The sequence below is a fragment of the Astyanax mexicanus genome, chromosome 25, assembly GCF_023375975.1.
Source record: "Astyanax mexicanus isolate ESR-SI-001 chromosome 25, AstMex3_surface, whole genome shotgun sequence".
NCBI classification, from domain to species: Eukaryota; Metazoa; Chordata; class Actinopteri; order Characiformes; family Acestrorhamphidae; genus Astyanax; species Astyanax mexicanus.
In genome coordinates, this window is record NC_064432.1 from 4,762,880 (window position 1) to 4,787,979 (window position 25,100).

Sequence of the window (25,100 nt, forward strand, 5' to 3'; positions counted from 1 at the left end):
CTGTATTGAACTCTGTTATAGTGTTATTATAGTTATAGTGTTTCTCTGCCGGATTGAGGTTTGTCCTCTGGTGTGATTGTAAGGTTTGATAGTGAACATTGCGGCGGGATATTAACCCTGTACCGTATTTTTCACACTATAAGCTACACTAGAATATAATGCGCACTATTAATAAAAATCTGTTTTTAATACATACGCTGCACTGGATTATAAAGTGCATTATGTGACACTAGTAAGTAACAGGGGTGTCGCCATGTTTTCCTTCCCTAATTCCTAATCAGGTGTCGCTGCTAGGAGTTGGTAGGGGGTTGCTAAATGCTAAAAGCTAAGTAAAAAAAAATGTAATTCTTAAAAAAATGTAAAATTTTAAAATCAGACGAGTGCTGGATGTTAATCTACACAGATTTCTATCCGAAGAACTGTTTATTTGGGTAAGATTAAGCTTAGGTTGCCAAATTTCCACAGCACTAAGGCTGGAGCATTAGCATTAGCATTAGCTGCTAACCGAGGCACTACACAGAAGCACTGAAGTGTTCTAGAAAGTCAGGGCGATATTAGCTTAGCGATTCGTCCCACGTAGCTTCTTTTAACACGATAAACATGCAGACTGCAGTCCAATATACTCACCTCTGAACAGCGAAAAACAGCTAGCGCTTAGCGCGCTTAGCAGCTAATGCTAACACTGCTCCAGCAGTGCTAGTCAGGGTTAACAGCGCTGATGAAAGCGCTAAAGTATGACCAACACAAACTGTGCAGAAATAGTGACGGGCTTCTGTCTCTAATAAACTGGACAGTGATTGGACAGTCTCAGTGTTCAAAAACTCAAGCAGCACTGCTGCTTCTGATCCACTCGTCCGTCTAGCACAATACTAACTCACAATACTAACACACCATCTTCACCACCACCAGTTCAGTGTCACTATAAGCTCAAGCAATCTTTGATCAACCACTTGGAAAAAAAAAAAAAAAACTAAACATACTCATCCCCATGACAACGTTCTAGCAGGTACCTCACCAACCACCATAGCAACGAACATCTAAAGTGTACCTTTAGCATAGTAACTGCCAGTGTATTAGTATTCATAGAGATACACAACCATACTGAATAGCCCTCACAAATGAGGGCACAAACAGGTGTCTCTGTGTGTGTATGTGTGTGTGTGTGTGTATGTGTGTGTGTGTGTATGAGAGAGCTTGTTTGGTCTGGTGGCATATGGTGTGTGTGTGTGTGTGTGTGTGTGTGTACACAGGTGATGTCAAAGCGCTGTGGCACTGAGACTATCTGCTTCCATCTGATGACCATCTGCACTCTCTTCTTCAAAGAGCTCTCTCTCTCTCTCTCTCTCTCTCTCTCTCTCTCTCTCTCTCTCTCTCTCAATACCCCACCATTCATTTCCTCTCTCTCTTTCTTTCTACATCTCTCTACTCTCCCATTCTTTCCCTCTTTCTCTCCACTATACCATTCATTCCCTGTCTATCTCTCTCGCTATCTCTCGCTCTCTTCTTTATACAATTCATTCCTTCTGTCTCTCTCTCTACCGTACCATTCACTCTTTCTCTCTATTATCTATCTCTCTTTCTCTCTCTATACTGTACCAATCATTTCCTCTCTCTCTCTCCCTCCCTCAATACCCTACCAGTCATTTCCTCTCTCCCTCTCTCTACCATTCGTTTGCTCCCTCTCCCTCTCCCTCTCTCAATACCTTGCCATTCATTACCTCTCTCTCACTCTCCCTCTCTCTCTCCCTTTCTCTACCATTCATTTTCTCTCTCTCTCTCTCACTCTCTCAATACCCTACCATTAATTTCTTGTCTCCCTCTCTCTCCCTTTCTCTACCATTCATTTCCTCTCTCTCTCTCTCTCCTTCTCTCAATACCTTACCATTCATTCCCCCTATCTCTCTCTCTCCCTCTCTCTCTCTCCCTTTCTCTACCATTCATTTCCTCCCTCTCCCTCTCCCTCTCTCAATACCCTACCATTCATTCCCCCTATCTCTCTCTCTCCCTCTCTCTCTCTCTCTCTCCCCCTTTCTCTACCATTCATTCCCTCTCTCTCACCCTCTTTCTCCCTTTCTCTACTATTCATTTCCTCTCTCTTTCTCTCCCTCTCTCTCTCCCTTTCTCTACCATTCATTTCCTCTCTCTCTCTCACTCTCTCAATACCCTACCATTCATTTCCTCTCTCTCTCTCCTTCTCTCAATACCTTACCATTCATTCCCTCTCTCCCTCAATACCCTACCATTCATTCCCTCTCTCTCTCACCCTCTCTCTCCCTTTCTCTACCATTCATTTCCTCTCTCTCTCTCCCTCTTTCAATACCCTACCATTCATTCCCTCTCTCTCTCTCCCTCTCTCTCTCTTCTCTACCATTCATTTCCTCTCTCTCTCCCTCTCTCAATACCCTACCATTCATTTTCTCTCTTCATCTTTTTTTTATCTCTTTCTGTCTATCCTTCTCACTTTCTACCCTGCTATTTCTATTTGTCTCTTCATCCCCATTCCTCCAGTCGTTGTTTTTAAAGCTCCACCCTTTTTAAATTGACCTTGCTTAGGCTCCTCCTCATTTTTTTTGTAACATAACTGGTTTTGCGTTCTACTCCCTTTTCTATTCGTCGTGCATTTGCTCCACCCACGTTCCAAGCCTTCTCATTCATACCCACCCTGTGTTTCTCTTCCATCTCCATCTCCATCTCCTTTTCAAGTCTACCCTTGTTGTTATGCTCCACCCACTCATCCTAAATGCAACACTGGTGTCCACAAACATGTGGACAAACTACGTCCAAATGAAACATCATGTCAGGGCTTCTATCTAGCATTCTTTCAGCAGGATAATGCTCCTCCACGCACTGCAGGTGGTGGTTTTTTATGCCGTTTTTTCAACACATTCTTGGGCTGACTTATCAGCTTGGCGTTTGGAGATGAGTCTGATTGACACTGCAGCTCTGATACTCTATCAGTATAAGAGTGATGTCATTTCTCAAGGTACGAATGTTCATTATGAAGTCCTTATGAAGTCCTATGACCTTTAACGAAGCGATTCAGCTCCACAGCTTTTGGATTATTGAGTTTGCTTCACTAGAGCTTGTTTGAATTTCCTGAGCGCCACTCATACATATGCACATTTATCTCATCTCAGCTTATTCAAATGTACCTCGAACGGACCAATCAAAGCTTCCGCCTGTCCGCGGAGTAAAGTCAGCCGGTCAGGCAGAGAGTGTTCCGCAACCTTTCTTCTCTCCGAGCTTTTAAACGTGACATTTTACGAAATTACCAAGCGGTAAAAAGATCAGCACCTAATCAGGTTCTCCTTTCATCCGCACTGAAGGACCGGTCCACTCTTTCAGCCTCGGCCGTGGAGATGTTCGCGTTTAGCATCAGAATACCTTCAAAACAGCCGGATCAAAGCGGCGGCCGTCCAACGCGCATCATCAATTCATGCTTTCATCTTAACGTTCTCCTCCGGTCCTGACGGCCGCGGGGCGCTCGCTCTGACTCGAGTTGACTTTCAGAACACCACAGCTTGATCTTTCTGACCTTCTTCTGACCTGAACTTCACATCTCGGACCTTCCAGCCCTGAGGTCGGCCTGTTGCCTGCAAGGTGGACGATTGAAGCAGGACATTGATCTGAAGCTGCCGAATGGATTCTTTAAGAACAGTCATAATCGACTGTTGTCATGGTCAGAGGTGGAAAGTAACTAATTACATTTACTCACATTACTGTAATTGAGTAGATTTTATGAGTAATTTGTCATTTTTACAGTAGTTTTTAAAATAGGTCATTTTACTTTTACTCAATTACCTTTTGACACAAGTAATTTACTTCGCTACATTGGTAAAAAATGAATTGTTGGGGAAAAAAAAAAAAAGATTGCATGGAGTTTTGTTCTCCATGGCAGCGCAGCTGAACTTCTCCATGTAGTGTTATGCAATATGTGCTTCTTTGCGGCACTGCGCATGTCCCGACCGACATGTTTCTTGTTCATGTTTTCATGATTTTCATGATAATTCCTTAAGTTTTTATTAGGAACATCTGCTTAGATGTAAAAAAAAAAACAAAAAAACATGTAAATAAAGCAGTTAAAGCATAGCAATGGCAAGTTAAAAATAATAATGAACTGTAAAACTATAAAAATACAGTTTTTAGTCACCTATATGACCATAATATTTTAACTTTTTAATAGTAAAGAAAAAAATGGATGATAGGAACCGATGCCACTTGTTTTTGAAAATGTTTTAAAGGGTGGTCTGAAACTAAGATACTGCCTGAAAGGTCCAAATTATTTAATTTAATAATTATTTAATTTATGATTTGTTTTACTTTTTTTACGTCAAATAATTAAAAGTAACTATGTAACTTTTACTCTAAGTAAATTTTAAAAATTGAGTACTTTTTTACTTTTACTCGAGTAGATTTTTAGATGCGTACTTTTACTTTTACAATTACAATTTTTCTGTACTTTTTCCACCTCTGGTTATGGTCAATAAATCATGTTGACTTTTTTTCTTTTCATTGATTAAGTGAACATTTAAAATTTTGTTGTAAAAAGTTGTTAATGAATACTAAAGTCATCCAGACTATGAAGGAACGCATGAGGAATCATGTAGTAACTTAAAGTGTTAAACAAACCAGAATACTTACATTTCAATGGCTGGTAATTCTGATCAACTTGCTTGCTTGCTTCCAGTGCAAAAGAGGAAACTCTTGCTCTTCATTTAATTTTCATTCCAGATGAGTGCCAGTTCCACCATAAGGTTTTTGATGGTATTTTTGACTGCTCTTGAGGATACTCTGTTTTTTTTTTAGTGGAGTAGGTCTCGCTGTAACTCTAACTTTTCACAACTTCACAACTGATGCTTTCAAAAACATTAACTATAAAAAGACAAGAAATTCAAGTAATTAACTCTTGAAGTGTGAAAAATATTTTTGAACAGTTAAATAAGAGATGCTGAGATTCTAAAATAATCAGAATAATCTGATTCTGATGAAATTTGTGATAGTGTGATTGTGATTCGTTTTGCAAAGAATTTTAATAGTTAAGAATGATTAAATTTGATCTTGGTGCTTTACAGTGTTTTGCTATTGAATCGAACTGATGCTTTGAATTAATTCGTAAAAAGAAAAATCATAACTTAAAACTGTGAAATTTGAGATGGATTCTCTGAACCGTTTCCAAAGAATCGTAATAGAACTGTAAAATTTGGGCTGGATGCTTTGAACAGTTTTTAAAAAATCCAATATTTGTGGTAAAAATACCTAATTGACTCAAAAAATTAGAGATGAGTTTTTTGTAATGATGCTTTAAACCATTTTGTAAAGAATTGTGCAATTCGAGATTGTGATACATGACAATGAATCATAAATACATTGTGGAATTTGAAATGATGTAAAGAATCATACTTTAATGTGAAATTTGAGAATATGATGCTTTGAAAGAAATTTAAAACAATTTTAACCATTTTTTGATTGGTTGAAGATTTGAAAAGGTTTGTAAAGAATCATAATTAAGTCAAAACTTAGACGTTTTATGAAGCTTTGCTAAAGAAAAAAGCATTTGCTAAAGAACCGTATTTGGATTGTGAAATTTGAGGAGGGATGCTCTGAATCGTTTTTGCATAGAATGGCATTAGAACTGATGCTTTATAGGTTTTCGTAGTGAATCGCGGCGTGCAAAATTGAGATTACGATGCTTGGAATTGTTTTATTGAGAATGCTAATCTCTTCATGAAATTTTTAAATGGATGTTTTGAATCATTTCCTGAAGAGTCAATCAAATCATTTTAGTGTGAACTGTTTTGAGCGGAGGAAAAGCTAAATAAACAGGTTGACGGCATCGTGTTGAAGGATCAGCTTTCATCAGACAGTCATTGAAGTTTGAGGAACGCGCACACAGCCGTCACAGTGCGTCTCGGTGTGTGTGTGTGTGTGTGGTGTGTGTGTGTGTGTGTGTATGCGCGGGAGTTGACAGAATGATTAAATCAGTCAGTTTGTGTTATTTTATTAATCTCCTGACGGCTCTTCTATAAACAATGACGCAAACCGTCTGAAAGCCGACAAAACGAGCGCGATGAGACACAACTTAACGAGAGAATGGTGTGTGTGTGTGTGTGTGTGTGTGTGTGTGTGTGTGTGTGTGTGTGTGTCGTCCGTGGGGAGGAAAAGCTTAAGTGTGCCTGTCTCTCCGACATCAAACGATTTGTTTTATCCGATTCGTATTCCCCTCAACGCTCCGCCGAGCACACACTCCGCTTTGATGATGAAACGCAGAGGACATCTATACTGCAGCGTGTGTGTGTGTGTGTGTGTGTGTGTGTGTATGTGTGTGTGTGTGTGTGTGTGTTACGCGCTGGGCAGCAGACGCAACAATGATGTTCACACTGGCAGACAGACACTGTCCCAGAAACACCTGTTCAGAGAGAGAGAGAGAGAGAGAGAGAGAATAGAGGGGCACAAAGGGCGAGAGAGAGGAAGACAGTATATTAAGAGAGCGAAAGTGAGAAATAGAGTGAAAGAGTGAAAGAGCGAGTGACTGTCATTCGTTTGTTCGCCTGCCAAACCCGCCTCTTCCCCCCAGCGACCCGGCTCGATACTCTAAGTCCGAGAATAGACAGAGAGAAAGAGAGAGGCAAGGGGGTATACAGAGCGAGAGAGTAAAGAAGGAATGCACAGATTACAGATGGACAAAGTAAGAACAGAAGATAACGGCCAAACCAATCCCAGATACTGCAAAGGCAAAAACAAGTCCAACTAAAAATACTGCTGAGTCAAGAACAAGTCCGAATACAGACACTGCCGAAACAAGAACAAGTCCGACTAAAGACACTGCCGAAGCAGGAACAAGTCGGACTACAGAAACTGCCGAGGCAAGAACAAGTCTGACTACAGATACTGCCGAAACAAGAACAAGTCTGACTAAAGACACTGCCGAAGCAGGAACAAGTCTAACTACAGATACTGCCAAAGCAGGAACAAGTCTGACTACAGATACTGCCGAAGCAAGAATAAGTTTAACTACAGATACTGCCGAAGCAAGAACAAGTCTGACTACAGATACTGCCGAAGCAGGAACAAGTTTGACTACAGATACTGCCCAGGCAAGAACAAGTCTGACTACACATACTGCCGAGGCAAGAACAAGTCTGACAACAGACCCTGTCGAAGCAGGAACAAGTCTGACTACAGACACTGCAGAGGCAAGAACAAGTCCGACTACAGAAACTGCCGAGGCAAGAACAAGTCTGACTATAGATATTGCCAAAGCAGGAACAAGTCTGACTACAGAAACTGCCGAAGCAAGAACAAGTCTGACTACAGAAACTGCAGAGGAAGGAACAAGTCAGAATACAGACACTGCCGAAGCAAGAACAAGTCTGACTATAGATATTGCCAAAGCAGGAACAAGTCTGACTACAGACACTGCCAAAGCAGGAACAAGTTTCACTACAGATACTGCAGAGGAAAGAACAAGTCAGAATACAGACACTGCCAAAGCAAGAACAAGTCTGACTATAGATATTGCCAAAGCAGGAACAAGTCTGACTACAGATACTGCTGAAGCAGGAACAAGTCCGAATACAGATACTGCCGAAACAAGAACAAGTCCGACTAAAGACACTGCCGAAGCAAGAACAAGTCTGACTACAGATACTGCCGAAGCAGGAACAAGTCTGACTACAGATACTGCCGAGGCAAGAAGAAGCTCAACTACAGATACTGCCGAGGAAAGAACAAGTCAGACTACAGACACTGCCGAAGCAAGTCTGACTACAGATACTGACAAAGCAAGAACAAGTTCAACTACAGATACTGCCGAAGCAAGAACAAGTCTGACTACAGACACTGTCGAAGCAGGAACAAGTCCAACTACAGATACTGGCGAAGCAAGAACAAGTCCAAACCAATCTCTTAACCCTACACTTGGCACCAGGAGTGGATAGTGTCCATATCTGCAGGGGATCAACCGTACCAACCACACCAAACCTACAGAACTTACAGAGCAACGGCTATTGTGAAAACACTCTGCGAGTACAGTTACTGATTACTCCATGTACGAGTGCTGTAGAGACATGACTGAGATGATTGACAAAAGCAGAAAAATCTTTAGTCTGAGACTGAAATACAGCCTGGCCCCTCAGAAGTACACTTACCCATAAACCCCTGATGCAGATGTTTACATGTTTATCAGCCTTCAGTCGTCCCTCAGCTACACCACTGAGCTGCTGCACACAAACCTGTCACTGCTATTGATGTGCTGTCAGAAAACAGCAAGCCAACACCACTGACGTGAATGTGTGTGTGTGTGTGTGTAAGTGTGTGTGTGTGTGTGTGTGTGAGTGAGAGAAAGAGATATCTGAAGGCTGTGTTCCCCCTCACTGTGTGTGATATTTGGTGAGATGTATCTGCTGAAAGCTGTAGAACCAGCAGCAGTTCTAGACCACATGTTTCCAACCTCCTTTCAGGCAGGCTAGTCCACTCTTCCCCCTAGAGCAGTAGTGTTGTCACACTGGGGTACATCTATGGTGTTGTTTACCTGAAGTGTGAAAAGTTGCCTCTCGCTGCCATGGGGAGGAACCCGGGGAGGGCGCTATAGTTTGACATTAGAGGTCATTAGCCGAGCAGATACTGGCGAGTCCGAGATGAGTCCAAGTACATGAACTATTGAGGCCAAGACAAGTTGGAGAAAAGATACTGTCAAGATGGAGATGAGTCTGAGTAAAGATACTGGTGGAGCTGAGACAAGTCCAAGTACAGGTACTGTTGAGAAAAAGATGATCCCATATAGAGATTTGATTCAGGTAGAGATAATTCCAAGTACAGGTACTGTTGAGTACAAGACAAGTCCAAATAAAGATACTTTCGAAAAATGAGATATGCCCAAGCAAATGTACTGTTGAGTCTGAGATACTCAATAGATAAAGATGAGTCTGAGTAACGAGTAACGATGATTCTTGCCATGATGAAGAAGAGTCTCAATAAAGGTACTGCTGAAGCTAAGACAAGTCCAAGAACAAGTACTGTTGAGTACAAGACAAGTCTAAATACAAATACTGTTGAGTACAAGACAAGTCCAAGTACAAATACTGTTAAGAAAATAAAGACACAAATAAAGACACTTTCAAAAACCAAGATGTGTCCAAGCAAATGTACTGTTGAGTCTGAGAGTCTGACTGAAGACATTGTCAAGATGGAGAATAGTCTAAATAACGATACTGCAAAGATGGAGAAGAGTCTGAGCCTTAGTGAAGGTAATGGAGACAAATACAGAAATGAGTTCAACTGCAGTCATTGTTGAGGTGGAGATATTTCTACGTACAAATAGTGTTGAGATTAGGACCAGAAGACCAGATACAGATACTGTTAAGGTTGAAGGTTGTGGGACTGAGTGCAATCAAATTCTCTTCATAGCAATGTTCCAACATCTAGAATGGGTCTAAACTGCAGTAGGCTATACTGAATGGGTGGGGTTAATCTGCTGTAGGCTGAATGGGTAGAGCTATAAACTGCTGTAGGATGAATGGGTGAAACTATAAACTGCTGTAAACTGAAGGCGTGGAGCTATAAACTGCTGTAGGATGAATGGGTGAAGCTATAAACTGCTGTAAACTGAAGGCGTGGATCTATAAACTGCTGTAGGATGAATGGGTGGAGCTATAAACTGCTGTAGGATGAATTGGTGAAGCTATAAACTGCTGTAAGATGAATGAGTGGATGGAGCTAAACTGCTGTAGGCTGAATGGGTGAAGCTATAAACTGTTGTAGGCTGAATGGGTGGAGCTATAAACTGCTGTAGGCTAAATGGTTGGGGCTAAACTAATTACCCAACATCGGTTGTGATTGAATGCAATCAAATCCTCCTCACAGCGATGTTCCAACATCTGGAGTAAAGCCTTCCCAGTAGAGTGGAGGCTGTAGCTGAGGGTTAAGAGGATGATGAAGGTGGTGAGGGTGGTAAATGCCATGCGCGGCGGGTTTGACTGATTGATGATCGAGTCGCCGTGGTTTTGATTGATTTACGACGCGATGCCTGTGGGTGTGATGGATGTATTATGGGATGGCGGATGTGGTTCTGGGCGAGGCCTCGTCCGTCTGTCTCGCTGAAATACCACAAATAAAGCTTCATTCATCACACACACACTCCCATAAACCCTGCAGATTACACACGGAGATGGAGTGTACATCACACTCGCAGCCGGAGACTGCAGGCTGTGGAGCTCGGAGAACTACGGGAATGAAATGTAGGTGTGTGTGTGTGTGTGTGTGTGTGTGTGTGTTTGACTGATATAGTTCATATCACAAGCAGCACCAGGACTACTCGTTCAGATGGCCCTGATAAATTTGTAGATCTTCAATTTCCCAGGCTAAATGGATGGGGCTTACCTGCTGTAAGCTGAATAGATAGGAAAAACTGCTGTAGGCCGGATGGGTGGAGCTATAAACTGCTGTAGGCTAAATGGGTGGAGCTATAAACTGCTGTAAGCTAAATGGGTGGAGCTATAAACTGCAGTAGGATTAATAAATAGGACTAAACTGATGTAGACTGAATGAGTGGAGCTATAAACTGCTGTAGGCTGAATAAATAGGTGGAGCTATAAACTGCTGTAGGCTGAATAAATGGGTGGAGCTATAAACTGCTGTAGGATGAATAGGTGGAGATATAAACTGATGTAGGATGAAAAGGGTGGAGCTATAAACTGCTGTAGGATGAATGGGTGGAGCTATAAACTGCTGTAGGATGAATAGGTGGAGATATAAACTGATGTAGGATGAAAAGGGTGGAGCTATAAACTGCTGTAGGATGAATAGGTGGAGCTATAAACTGCTGTAGGATGAATAGGTGGAGCTATAAACTGATGTAGGATGAATAGGTGGAGCTATAAACTGCTGTAGGATGAATGGGTGCAGCTATAAACTGCTGTAGGATGAATGGGTGCAGCTATAAACTGCTGTAGGATGAATGGGTGCAGCTATAAACTTCTTTTTAATGTCTTAAAATTGTATTATTTCAGTGTTCTATATTTTTTTCCTTTTATTTTTCTGTCGTTAAACTTTTTTCATTGTTTCTTTTTATATCTTTATCCTTTCTTTTTGTTTTTTGGACATTTCAGTCTCCTCATTTGAATTTATTACATAAATTGTACTTTTTTTCTTCCTTTTTGTCTATCTTTTGTATCTTTCTTTTCTTTGTTTTCCCTCTTTTCTTGTCTTGCTTTGTTTCTCGCTCTGCTTTCTTTCTTAAACCTCTCTCTCTCTCTCTTTGTCTCTCTCTTTTTTATGTCTGTCTTAGTGAAATCTTGTTCCTTTCATCAAATTTCCTTCAGAGTTGTCAGATTTACTCTAGGGTGTGTAAATGTGTGAGTGTGTGTGTGTGTGTGTGTGTGTGTGTTTAAAGCTCAGAGCCTGGTGTCTCATTAAACCCTGTGCTGCCCCTCGTCTAACCCCCCCAACCCATACACAAACACACACACACAAACACATACACACATGCACACACACACTTGTTGGTTTTGGCGTCTTGTGAGGACGCAAGTTATACATTCGCATAATAGTACATGTAGCTATTTTAGACCATGCCCACACCTAATCCTAACCATAACCCAGACTTTAACCTCAGCGACCAAAAGTAAAATATCTTTCAATTTGTGGGGACCACCAAAATGTCCCCACAAATCAACCAAACCAACAAACTACGAAAAACCACTGTCTTTGTGAGGACCTGGTCCCCAAAATGGTAGCAAAACATGCACACACACACACAAACAAATCCATCCATGTTTGACGTGAATGAGCCGCTGTCTGTTGTTCCGCTGGTGTGTGTGTGTGTGTGTGTGTGTGTATGATATAGCGTCTCTGAGCGGCAGTGCTGCAGTGATGATTAGAGTCCGGTCGGGGGTTTGATGTTGGCGTGTCGCGTCTCTCTGAGCTGGATCTCGTTATTCCGCCGCTCGTCTGGCCGCGCATGTAAATCACACACTGCTCACGTTTTAATCAGTTCTTCACAGTTTCGCACCAAACTCACCACTGTCCACGATTCCAGAGTCCCTGTGTTTAACCCTTCACCGTCTCCACAACACACTCTGATAATGATGCATGGCGTTCTGTGGATTCTAACAGCATTACATGCTTTAAGCACAGTTCAGCTGATGGACTACATGTGATACAGCGCTGTAAAAAAAAAAAAAAAAAAAAAAAACGAATTTGACATATGACATTTTGGTCATACTTAAATTTTTTAGATTGAAAAACACATTTTAATATCAGACAAGTAAATATAAAAAGCAGGGTTCTTGTAATACGTCCAGACCTATAGAATTAAGAAACCACTTAACCCTTTCAGACCTAAATTATTATTTCCAGTTATGGGAATGCTGTGTTTTCCTGTGCTGGACAAAAAACAGGACTGCAATTTTTTAAAACATAAACTCTATACTTAAACAACTAAATCCAAATTGTTTTGCATTTTTATATAAAATGATCAAATATTGACCTTTTTTTAATTTCACAAACAGTAAAATAAACATAAAAAAGTGACGTAAAAGCGGGTAAGAAAACTATATTTATTAAATAACAAATAAACAAAGAAACAAAGAAGAAATAAAGCTAACAAAAACAAATTAGGAAAACAACGAGGAACTAAACTAGACAGAAAATAAACTAAACAGGACTAGAGAATAAACCAGGAAATAAACCAGGAAATAAACAAGAAATAAGCAGAGATAAAACAGTGACAAACAAAGCGCAATAAACTAGGGCAATAAACGAGAGTGAATAAACCTTAAAACCAGGGTTATTCCACCAAATATTGATTTTTTAACTCTTTTTAAAGCTTTATGAATATGAACTTGTTTTTTTTTTTTGCAATATTATTTGAGGTCTGAAAGCTCTGCATCTTTTTTTTTGTTATTTCGGACAAACAAATGCTCTAAATAAGAAATTTTGATAAATGTTGCCCGCAGTTTATAGAACTAATACCAATAAATAGCAAAAAAAAAATCAGAGAAACTGGTTCAGTTTGATTGAAGTGCTCTCTTAATTTTTTTTGTCCAGAGCTGTATGTTTGGGGGCGATTAGACGTTTGGGAATGTATTTTTTTTTAAATAAAGAGAGTAAGAGTGTTTTTACATCACTTTCACAGCAGAACAGAAGCCTGGCTTTTCTTCTTTCGACTCCAACTTCCATTCAAGAGTTTCCAACTTTTGCTTGAGAAACTACTGGGCGGAACCAATGCATACCAATGACTGCGCTTCGGTTAAGCACCACTTGACCTTTTATTGGTCGTAATCAGGTGTCCGTTAATCCTCTCACAAAGCCATTGGCCCACAGCCTGGATCCTCGCTTAAATTAGCATAACCCCGGTCGGCTCGAACCGCGGCTAAAGCGGACATTCTTACAAGCATTTAAATGTTAATTGAGCCCAATCTGAATGCGATAAATCCGCCCAATCTGCCGGTTTGACGGACAGCGAGGGCGCGGAGACGAGTGCGCGGAGAGCGCGGGCCCAGGGGTTCAGCAGTCAAGGCTGCGCTTATCTCGCCCAGCCTCAGACCAGAGAATTAGCATATCCTTTCTTCGCTAACAGAAAGCTCGGCTCGGACGAGGTCCTCAGCACTAATCCTTCCCGGCTCTAAAGAACCCGCGCTGTTGTCTGCGCTCCGTCTCCTTCCACCTGTCGCCAGGGTTACTCGGGCCTCACCGACGACCTTCAGAGAAGGTCAGGCTGGAAGGACAAAGACCGGAGGGAGAAGGGAGAAGATCCTTGAACGCGTAGCCGAAAAAAGTTAGCCCGGATGATACGCCTGTGCAGCAGTTAACCAATAAAATCTGAAAAAAAACAAAACAAAAAAAAAAAACCACGGCTGAGCGGTTCCCGATAGCTTTTCCACACGGACAAGATTCACCACGGAACACTTACAAAAAAAAAAAAAACAAGCCGCCCTTACAGTGGATAAAGTGACAAAAGCATAATACATAATGAATCAGTCATGGTACAGTAGATTCTGTGTAATACAGCACTAAAAAACATAGTAAAATAATAAAAAATCCACTGAATAATCCAAATAATTCAAGACATATACCGATGTTCTGGTAGTTACTGAATAATTCATAGTGTATAATTCATAGTCTGCTATGGTAGAAACTGAATAGTTCACAGTGGATACTGTAAATCATAATATATACATAAGTTCAAGTAGTTGCTGAAACATTCATACTGGATATTTAATCAGTTACGGTCGAAACCCAACAATTCCTAGTGGATACTGAGTATTACAAAAAGATACTGAATGTATAGTAGTTACAGAACTGAGAAGTATAACAAATGCTGAAGTTTTAGTAGCTACTGAATAATTCATAGTGGATAGTGGAAGTCTAATAGATACGGAATCTATAATTGTTAATGAATGATTCACAGTGGATACTGAGAATAGATACTGAATGTATAGTAGTTACAGAACTGAGAAGTATAACAAATGCTGAAGTTATAGTAACTACTGAATAATTCATAGTGGATAGTGGAAGTCTAATAGATACGGAATCTATAATTGTTAATGAATGATTCACAGTGGATACTGAGAATTCTAATAGATAATGAAGTTATAGTACTTGCTGAATGATTCATGTATATGTATATTTAGTCAGTTATGGTAGAAACCGAACAATTCATAGTGGATACTGCACAGCCTAACAGATATGGAATCTATAGTTGTTAAGGAATAATTCATAGTGGGTACTGAGAATAATAACTTATACTGAAATTGCAGTAGTTACTGAATAATGTATACTGGATAGTGAGAATTATACCAGATACTGAAGTTATAGTAGTTACTGAATAATTTACAGTAGATACTGAAAAATCTAACAGATACTTAAGTTATATTAGTTACTGATTAATTCATACTGGATACTGGGAATAATAAAATATATATATATAAGTTATAGTAGTTACTGAATAATTCATAGTGTATATTGGGTCAATTATGGTAAAAAACGAACAATTCATAGTGAATAGTGAGAATCATAATAGATACTAAAGTTAAAGAAGTTACAGAATAACTCATAGTGGATACTAAGGATTATACAACATACTGAAATTATAGTAATTACTGATTAATTTATAGTGGATACTGCGAAGTTTAATAGATACTGAATCTATAGTTGATAATGAATAATTCATAGTGGATACTGAAGTTATATTCATTACTGATTAATTCATAGTGGATACTGCAAATTATAACAGATACTGAAGTTATATTCATTACTGATTAATTCATAGTGGATACTAATAATTATAATGGATACTAAAGTTATTGTAGTTACTGAATAATTCATAGTGGATATTTAGTCAGTTAGGGTAGAAACAGAACAATTCAGAAAACTGTCATAAAAACACACTGTTTTCATTTTTGCATGAACTTATCTGGTTAGCATGCACTGTTTCGCAGGTTAGCATGCGGGAATGGGATTGGACACATCTGAAAATCTACTAACAAGACCCTGAGCAATTCCTGGTCCTGATTAGGCAACCAGGATAATGGACCACAACCCTGCAGAGAAAAGCTGCCAATAGTATAGGAATCTCTGAAACCCAAAAACATCAAAACAGAGCGTCTCTTTGGTCGGAATCTGGTCTGGAGGAGGTGAAAACAGACTGTGCCTCAGCTGAGGAGCTACAGTCTAACTGGAGAGCCGCGAGGTGAGGCTGTGAGGGAGTGGAGGGCTTATCTGTGAGTGTTAATGGTTTTTCTCAGGCTGACGGCTGAACTGCATCAATCCCTTCATCCGTTCCTGACTTATACAGTCTGCTGAGCTACTGTCAGTATTCCCAGCTGGAAACGCCACTGATATTCCGGATTCTCCTCTAAGCCTTCCTTAGCTTCGCCACGGACGCAGGTAATGACGTGATTGGAAAGTGCTGTTGGAATTGAATTTATCAAGGGTGACTACTAAAAACTACTATACTACTATATTTGAAGTACCTATCACGAAGTTACGTATATCTTACATATAGCAGATACGTAAATGGTTACAGGTGTGGTCTGATTAGACACTGGATCTTGCCAGAAGAGGGCGTAAAAGTGCTTCCTCTGGGGTGCCAAATGGTCCAGTGGTCTATCGCTGGTTCGAATCCCGGTCATGTAGCTTGCCATCATCTGCCAGAGCCCTGAGAGAGCAGAATTTACCTTGCTCTCTCTGGGTGGGGAGATGGCGCTCTTTCCCCTCATCACTCCTAGAGCTGCCCTGCTGTTCTTAAGAAGCATTGCTTGATGTGAATCATGCCTCGCACAAAAGATTGAGCTCTCAGAAGACCTACGTTCAAGAATTGTTGACTTGCGCGAAGCTGGAAAGGGTTACAAAAGTATCTCTAAATGCCTTGATTATGTTCACGTGTCCACGCTAAGACAGGCGGTCTACAAATGGAGAAAGTTCAGCACTGTTACTGGAGCTACTCTCCCTAGGTGTGATAAAGTCCTGTAAAGATGACTGCAAGAGCACAGCGCAGAATGATCAATGAGGCGAGGAAGAATCCTAGAGTGTCGGCTGAAGGCACATGCAAACATGCAAAGCATAGGGCTTCATACTGTCATTTTTTTAGCATGATAATGATCACCCTTACACAGCATATGGTTTCTTCTCTAGACTCAAACGTTTTCGCACCAAACCCCCTTTAGAACGACTAGAAAATTATAAAGAGAACTCTAAAAATTTGGTGGAATTGCCATTTAAACCTAGGATAACTAGCAGAGCTATGAACAACTCATTACTGTAGGCAGCCTGAAGGCTTCAGCCTGGATCTTAGCAAAGTTCCAGTAGACCCAGTATACACACACACACACACACACAAACACACACACACAGCAGATGATGGTGTGTGTGTGTGTGTGTTTGGCCTTTCTCTCGATGGGTTGACCTTCCAGCTCTTGCTTGAACAGAGATTACCTCTCATTACAGCCCTCCTCTGATTATTCCCTAATAGAGGAGAAAACTGGGGGCGAGAGACACAGACTCTCACAGACAGAGAGATAGAGAGAGAGAGAGAGAGAGAGAGAGAGAGAGAGAGAGAGAGAGAGAGAGAGAGGAGTAGGCGGAAGGGAAGGCACGGAATCAAAGGAGAGAGAGAGGAGTGATGGAAGAGAATGAAAGAGAGAGTGGGCAGGAGTGGTGAAGAGGGACGAGCGGGAGACGATAAAAGGAAACATCTTTAAAAAATAAAGAAATAATAACTGGAACAAAAAGAGTGCGAGAGAGAAAAAGAGAGGGAGAGAGAGAGAGGACAATCTGCTTTAGGATTTTTAAAAGACCTGTGGCAGACCACCCACTTAGTTTCACCTCTCTTATCTCTATCTCTCTCTCTTTATCTCTCCCTCCATATGAACTGAATTTGAAGCAGAGTGTATTAAAAATTCAAAGTCTGCATTTCTAGAAAGCAGTAAACTGTGATTAATTACATTGTTTGGAAAGCTGAGTTCAATTTCACCACTGACCACAACCAGGATCACTTAAATAGATCCTGTCTGACGGCAGGAAGTCATTGTCTCCACACATGGAACAGTGGTGAACCTTCCCAGGAGTGACCGGTCTACTAAAATGACTCCAAAAGGGCATGGACAACTCATCCAGGAGGTCACAAAAGAACCCAGAACAAAGACTGCTGAACAAAAAGACACAGCGGCCCGTCTCGCATATGCCAACAAGCATCTTGATGATCTCCATGACTTTGGTTAAATATTTTTTGGACTGACGAGACAAAAGTGGAACTTTTTAGAAGGCGTTTGTTCCATTACATGTGGCGTAATTTCAGAAAATGAACATCATACTGAACGTAAAACATGGTGGTGGTAGTATGTGTGTGATGGTCTGGGGCAGCTGGACAACTTGCTGTAATTGATTTATTTTGTGGTTCATTTTGTGCTGCTTGGTGTGTATGACACCTTCTAAGGGCTGGTATGATATCTGGTTGCTAGAATTTGCTAAGTGTTTTTGCCACCTGGTGTTTTCAGGTGGTTGGTATGGTATCGTTTGCCAGGAGTTAAATGGTAGGGTATTCTCTAGTTGTTCCTGTAGTATGTATAGTATCATTTGGTGGTTTATACTGTGTTTATAGGTGGTTGTGGCAGTACAGGTGGTTGCTGTGGTGTTACTATGTGGCTGCTTTGGGGTGGTGAGCTATCTGTGATGGTTGCTAGAGTGTTCAGAAGCTTAGTACTCTTGTCCCAGTAATGGTTTCTTTTGTATAGCTATTTAAGATGTTGGCAAGGTGTTGCAGGTGGTTGCTGCTTAGGGGGATATTGGGTGGTTTCTAGGGGATGATACTGTATATTTGGTGGTTAATAGAACGCTGTGTATGATATGGTGTATGCTGTGCTGATATGTGGTTATGGCAGTATGGGTGGTTGCTGTGGTGTTATTACATGGTTGCTTGGGGTGGTTAGATACCTCTGGTGGTTTCTAGAGTGTTCAGAAGCTTTATAACTGTAGTATCAGTGGTTTAGAGTCTCTTTTTGGAGTTCCTATGAGGTTGGCAAGTTGTTCCAAGTGGTTGCTATGGTATCTTTTTTGTGTAGCCCAAGTTTATGACATTGTGGTTCTATATGGTTTCAAGCGGTTGCTATGGAATATTCGCCATAATAGGTGGTTGCCAGAGGGTTTTATTGCTTTGTTGATAGGTGGTTATGGGAGCACAGGTGGTTGCTGTGGTGTTATTACGTGGTTGCTTGAGGGTGGTGAGATATCTCTGGTGGTTGCTAGAGTGTTTAGTATCTTGGTATTCTAGTATCAGTGGCCTTTTTGTTAAGGTTGCTAAGAGGCTGGCAAGTTGTTTGAAGTGGCTGCTATGGTATCCTTTTTTTGACTCCTTTTATGTAGCTTATTGTTTAAAAAGCTGCTATACCTTCCAAAAGGTTGCTGTAGGATCAGTGGTGGGTTTCTAAATGTGAGGTGGTTGGCAAGCTGTATAAGGTGGTTGTTATGGTATATAAAAGTGGTTTCTAGGGAGTTGCGAGGAGTATGGTTGTTGTAATATCTAGTCGTCAATTGCTACTGTAGTTTTAGTGGTGGTTTCTGTGAGGTGGTCAAGTGGTTACCATGGTGGGCACATTTGGTTATCCCTACTGGTGGCACTGTTGGTAGGTGGTTGCTGTGGTATATCTCAAGTTTTTCTAAAAGTGTTACTTGGTGCTTGTTATGGTCTCCTAGCTGGTTGCAACTGTGTTTCCAGTGTAGGATAATTATGATGACATAAAGAGTGCACAGACTTCCCCCTGTGATGAGATCTCGAGGGGGTGTGATGTGTCTGACACCATTTTCATGATGATTAGATCCAGCCGGTCTCAACTGACCCAAATATTCTTCAGTTTTATATAAAAAAATCTAATATTTTAAAATGAAGTATGACTTAGATATGATAGACCTTTTGATCATAACCTACTTTCTCTCTCTCTCTCTCTCTCTCTCTCTCTCTCCATCTCTCTCTCTCTCCCTCTCTCTCTCTTTCTCCAGTATGGTCAGCTGTAAATAGATTGCATCAGGATATTGAGCACTTGGAAAAACAACCAGCGGAGGATAACCGCGTGGAGCTGCCTACAGCACTGATGGAGAAGAAATGAAGGTGGAGATCTTATCAACAGGAGCAGCTTAACGGGGCGCTGATACCGGCAAGGATTACTTCAGTTAAAGATATGGATGCTCCCTTGCACTTGCTTTTTTGACCTGGAAATAAAAATAAAAAGCATAGAGTGCAAACAGATGATCCTCCATTGAAATGAGAAATGAGTAGCTTCTTTAGACTGTCTATGTTCTTCTCAAAACCCAAACATTTCACACTGATTTCAGTATAAAACCTGATGATTTCTCAAAGAAATACATTGAATTAAGGTTTTATAGTAGGATCTAGGCTACTAGATTGAATTCCAACCTATGAGGAAATAGCTGAATTTGTTTCTCTGCACTGTAAAAAAAAAAAAACAAGAGTTTTAAATAAACATAAATAAATACATTTTCCTCAGATACAAAGGCTTTTGCCCATGCACAGGCTTCTGCCCAGTCACAGGCTTCTGCACATTCACAAGCTTCTGCCCATTCACAGGCCTCAGACCATTCACAGGCTTCTGTACAGACACAGGCTTCTGCCCATTCACAAGCTTCTGGCCATTCAAAGGGTTCTGGACAGATACAGGGTTCTGCCGTTTATCTGGCTTCTGCCCAGACACAGGCTTCTGTCCATTCACAGGCTTCTGCCCATTCACAGGCTTCTGTACAGACACAGGCTTCTGTACAGACACAGGCTTTTGTCCAGTCACAGGTTTCTGCCCAGCAACAGGCTTCTGCCTATTCAAAGGGTTCTGCATATCCACAGGCTTTTGCCCATTTAAAGGCTTCTGCCCATTCACAGGCTTCTGCCCATTTACATGGTTCTACCCATTCACAGTTGTTGGTGACTGAGTAGATGGTGGTGTAAATAGGATTTAGGATTTTGATGATTATGCTAATGAGGACACATCACTAGTAGATTTCTGTGTGTTTTGGATTTTACCATGTGAATAAATAACGGGAAAGAGACAGTTATAAAGGTTAGATTATTAATGGTATCATAAAGCTCAGTAAAATCTCTCTCTCTCTCTCTCTCTCTTTCACTCGCTTTCTCTGGGGAGAGGGCTGTAATTAATTAGACGGGTGTATCTGTCACAAACCTCCTCGTTTATTTAATTAAATGGTGTTATTTATTTATTTATTTATTTATTTATTTATGTAATCCCTGACCCGTCCTGCTCTTGTCAAGGACGGCACTGTGCTTATGTTTGCATCTCTCTTATACAAACATACACACACAATATAAACACAGTTTCCAGATGTGTTTGTGTGTTCTGGTTGTAAGTTGATGCTGGTTGTGTTGGTTCTAAGTTGATACTGGTTGATGCTGGTTGAATTGGAGACACTTGTGTTGGTTCTGAGTTGATGCTGGTTGAGTTGGAGCTACTTGGTTGGTTCTGAGTTGATGCTGTTTGAGTTGGAGCTACTTGTGTTGGTACTGAGTTGATGCTGGTTAAGTTGGAGCTACTGGTGTTGGTTCTGAGTTGACGCTGGTTGAGTTGGAGCTTCTTGTGTTGGTTCTGAGTTGACGCTGGTTGAGTTGGAGCTTCTTGTGTTGGTTCTAAGTTGATGCTGGTTGAGTTGGAGCTTCTTGTGTTGGTTCTGAGTTGATACTGGTTGAGTTGGAGCTTCTTGTGTTGGTTCTGAGTTGATGCTGGTTGAGTTGGAGCTACTTGTGTTAGTTCTGAGTTGATACTGGTTGAGTTGGAGCTTCTTGTGTTGGTTCTGAGTTGATGCTGGTTAAGTTGGAGCTACTGGTGTTGGTTCTGAGTTGACACTGGTTGATTCTGAGTTGATGCTGGTTGGGGTGAAGCTACTTCAGTTGGTTCTGAGTTGATACTGGTTGAGTTGGAGCTACTTGTGTTGGTTCTGAGTTGATGCTGTTGAGTTGAAGCTTCTTGTGTTGGTTCTGAGATGATACTGGTTAATTTGAAACTACTTCTATTGGTTCTGAGTTGATTCTGGTTGAGTTGGAGCTACTTGTGTTGCTTCTGAGTTGACGCTGGTTGGGGTGAAGCTTCTTGTGTTGGTTCTGAGTTGATACTGGATGAATTGGAGCTACTTGTGTTGGTTCTGAGTTGATACTGGATGAATTGGAGCTACTTGTGTTGGTTCTGAGTTGATACTGGATGAGTTGGAGCTTCTTGAGTTGATGCTGGTTGAGTTAAAGCTTCTTGTGTTGGTTCTGAGATGATATTGGAAGAATTGGAGCTTCTTTTGTTGGTTCTGAGTTGACGCTGGTTGAGTTGGAGCTACTTGTGTTGGTTCTGAGTTGATACTGGTTGAGTTGGAGCTTCTTGAGTTGATACTGGTTGAGTTGGAGCTACTTGTGTTGGTTCTGAGTTGATGCTGGTTGGGGTGAAGCTTGTGGTGTTGGTTCTGAGCACTCCTGGAGTCTCCAGAGCCCCTGTTTTTTTGTCCCTGAAACAGGACTGGACTGACCCCTCCAGACTCTTTCACCCCTGTGATCCTCATTCTCTCCTCCCCCCTTCCCCCCACAGACCCTTCTCCCCCTCCCCACCAATTTACACCTGCTTTCCCTGACCTTGCAGCCCCCCTTCTTTCTCTTCTTCTTTTATTCTCTCTTTCAGTGCCTATTGCTCTAATCTCTCTCTCTGCGCCAGTCTTTTCACCTCTTTATTTCTTATTCTCTCAATTCTCTCTCTTGCTATAGGAGTGTGTGTGAGGTCAGAGAGTGTGTGTTACAGCCGTCTGCCTTCTTTCGGGTGCTCAAAGACTCTCGACTTAAGTCTCTTCTCATATGGGACTGGTGTGTGTGTGTGTGTGTGTGTGTGTGTGCATGCCAATTAAAGCTGTGAAGGGAGGCGAATGCTGCTGCAGAATCCTTGATTCCAGGTCACACCGTCCAACAGGGTGAGAGACAGACAGAGAAAGAGAGAGAGAGAGAGAGAGAAAGAGAGAGAGAATTAAGTTCAGAGTTAAGACTTCACAGCACAGCCTCATATATAGTTGATCAGCTGAGACCTGCTTGGTTCTATTGAAGTTATGAACAGCAGTAGTATCTATCAGGTGCAGTATCTACAGCTTTGCCCTGTATTATAATGATGCTGCCACCACCGTGTTTCACAGTCTTTGCGAAGACCTTGTGATCAGCCCAACTAGTAGGACCATCCTGGAAAGGGAAGCCTATAACAGTGAGGATTTCCTCCAGGATTGCAGTGTATTATTAAGATGCTGCCAACACCATGTTTCATAGTCTTGGCGAAGGCCCTGTCATCAGCCCAGGTTTGGTTGTATCTGGACCTATGTAGAATCCAGCCAAGCTTGGAAAGCCCGGATTGGTGGAGCCTCCCCCCTGGAAACAAGTAGGACCATCCTGGAGGTGTTGGAGAGCTAAGATGGGGAAGGACCATCCTGAAGCCAATGGGGAGAAAGGAAGGAAAATGCAATGTGGGATCTGGAAACTGAAAAAGAGAGAGAGAGCAGGTGGATCATGGCTTTTAAAATTGGGTGGAAGCTGCTGATTGGTCAAGAGATAAAAGTAGATAACATCTTCTAGTCTCCTAGTAGAACTTACTTTCAAGTCTGTTCACACCAATACTTGGTTTGGTAAATCAGTGCCTACAGTGCCCTGAGAAACCATTCATACCACTCCTGTTTTACCCACAATTTTAAATAGATTTTTACTAAAGTTTAAGGTAAAAAACACAAAAGGCAAGTCATTTTTCAACAAAACAATAAGGTTTTCCTTTAGGATTGCTCTGTATTTAGTTCCATCCATCTTCCCATCAACTCTTACCAGCTTCCCTGTCCCTGCTGAAGAAAAGCATCCCCATAGCATTATGATGCTGCCGCCACCATGTTTCACAGTGGGGTTTAGGCCAAAATGTTCAACTTTGTTCTCATCTAACCAGTAAAACCTTGTGCTAACCATATGTTTGGAGAAAACTGCCAACATGACTTCTTATGGCTTGCTTTTAAAAATGGCTTCTAGCCTTCTAGCCACTCATTCATAAAGGTCATATTTGTGAAGTAGACTATAACACCTTTATTATGGACAGATTCCCTCACCAGAACTGCAGATCTCTGCAGCTCCTTTAGAGTGACCATGGACCTCTTGGTGGCTTGTCATATTAACGCTCCCCTTGCATGGGTTGTTTATACCTGACCTGTCTTGTGTTTTCCTTGGTTTTCAAGATGCTGTTTATATCTCTAATGGTCTCAACAAATTTCTTTCACTAAAAAAACCCCAATAAAATACAAGTACGTTCTTGGGTGTACTTCTCAATACTTCTCAAGGCACTGCACCTTACAGGCGCAGCTGAACCAATCAGACCTCTGGAATTCGGCCTGCAAAAGCCTGGTGATGAAATGAAATGAGTGTTTGGGGAAAGTGTGAAACAGTGAGAGTGAGTGATGGCGTGTGAGAGAGTGATTTGTGAGTGTATAAGGTGTAATACAGTGTCGAGGTCAGCTTCTGCAGAACGCTAGCTCTAGTCTTTCACTTCATTATCACACCAGCTTCGCCTAATTATCACCTGAAGTGAGTTCACAATCCACTCCATCCGTTCCTGGAGGGGTGCCACTTCTGAAAGCCCGAGGGCTGGAGCTCATTGGCTGATCTTTAACAGGTTCTTCATGATTGTAACTCTGCACTCGTCAGTTCTGGACTGATCCAGGTCCATTTATTGGTTCTACAACTTGCCAATAGCATATGCATCACAATACAGGGCTTACAATTCAATACACTGTATTGCAATATGTTGCAATACTTTAGGAAAGGTCATATATTGCGATTGCGAAACAAAATATCATGGTACTTTTTATAGTGCTTCCATTTTTAGTCTTATTTTAGTCATATTTTAGTCTTAAGATTAGTCATTTGGTTTTTTTCATGAGGTAAAACTTGTTGCCCAAGTTGCCGTTTAGAAATTCCAAGGCTGTACTGATCGAATTTCCTTAAACCTCTTAAATTCCAGCTAGTCATCATGATGAGCTACATCTAGTTTGTAATGTAAAATATCAGTTTCCAGAAACAGGAATTAAGCTTAGTCATATGTAGAACATATTTCTTTACAACTGAATCTCAAATCTTATTCAAATTGCATGTTCAATGCATTCAAGACTTTTTTTCTATTGGCAGCCAATAGCGCACTGCGTACTCTCAACAGGAAACCACTGTCCACTTGCAGGACTGCATCAGGCATTACAGCCCAATTTTACCTAGGATAGAGTGCCAATCCATATTTGGGCACACTATCAAACATACATGTACATACATCTCTATTAGAGCATCCAGTTTTACCTGATCTCCATGTTTTTGGACTGTGGGAGGAAACCAGAGTCCCTGGAGGACACAGGGAGAACGTGGAAACTCTACCTAAATAGGGACTTGAATCCAAGACCCCAGTGCTGGGAGGTGAACATGCTAACCACTAAGCCACCATGCCGCCCATGGTGTATTATGTGTGTCATATGGTCAATGGAGTTAATGCAATAAAAAAGAAGGTAAACTAAATCACAATGGATCATCCAAGTGTCATTGAAACTTCCGGGGG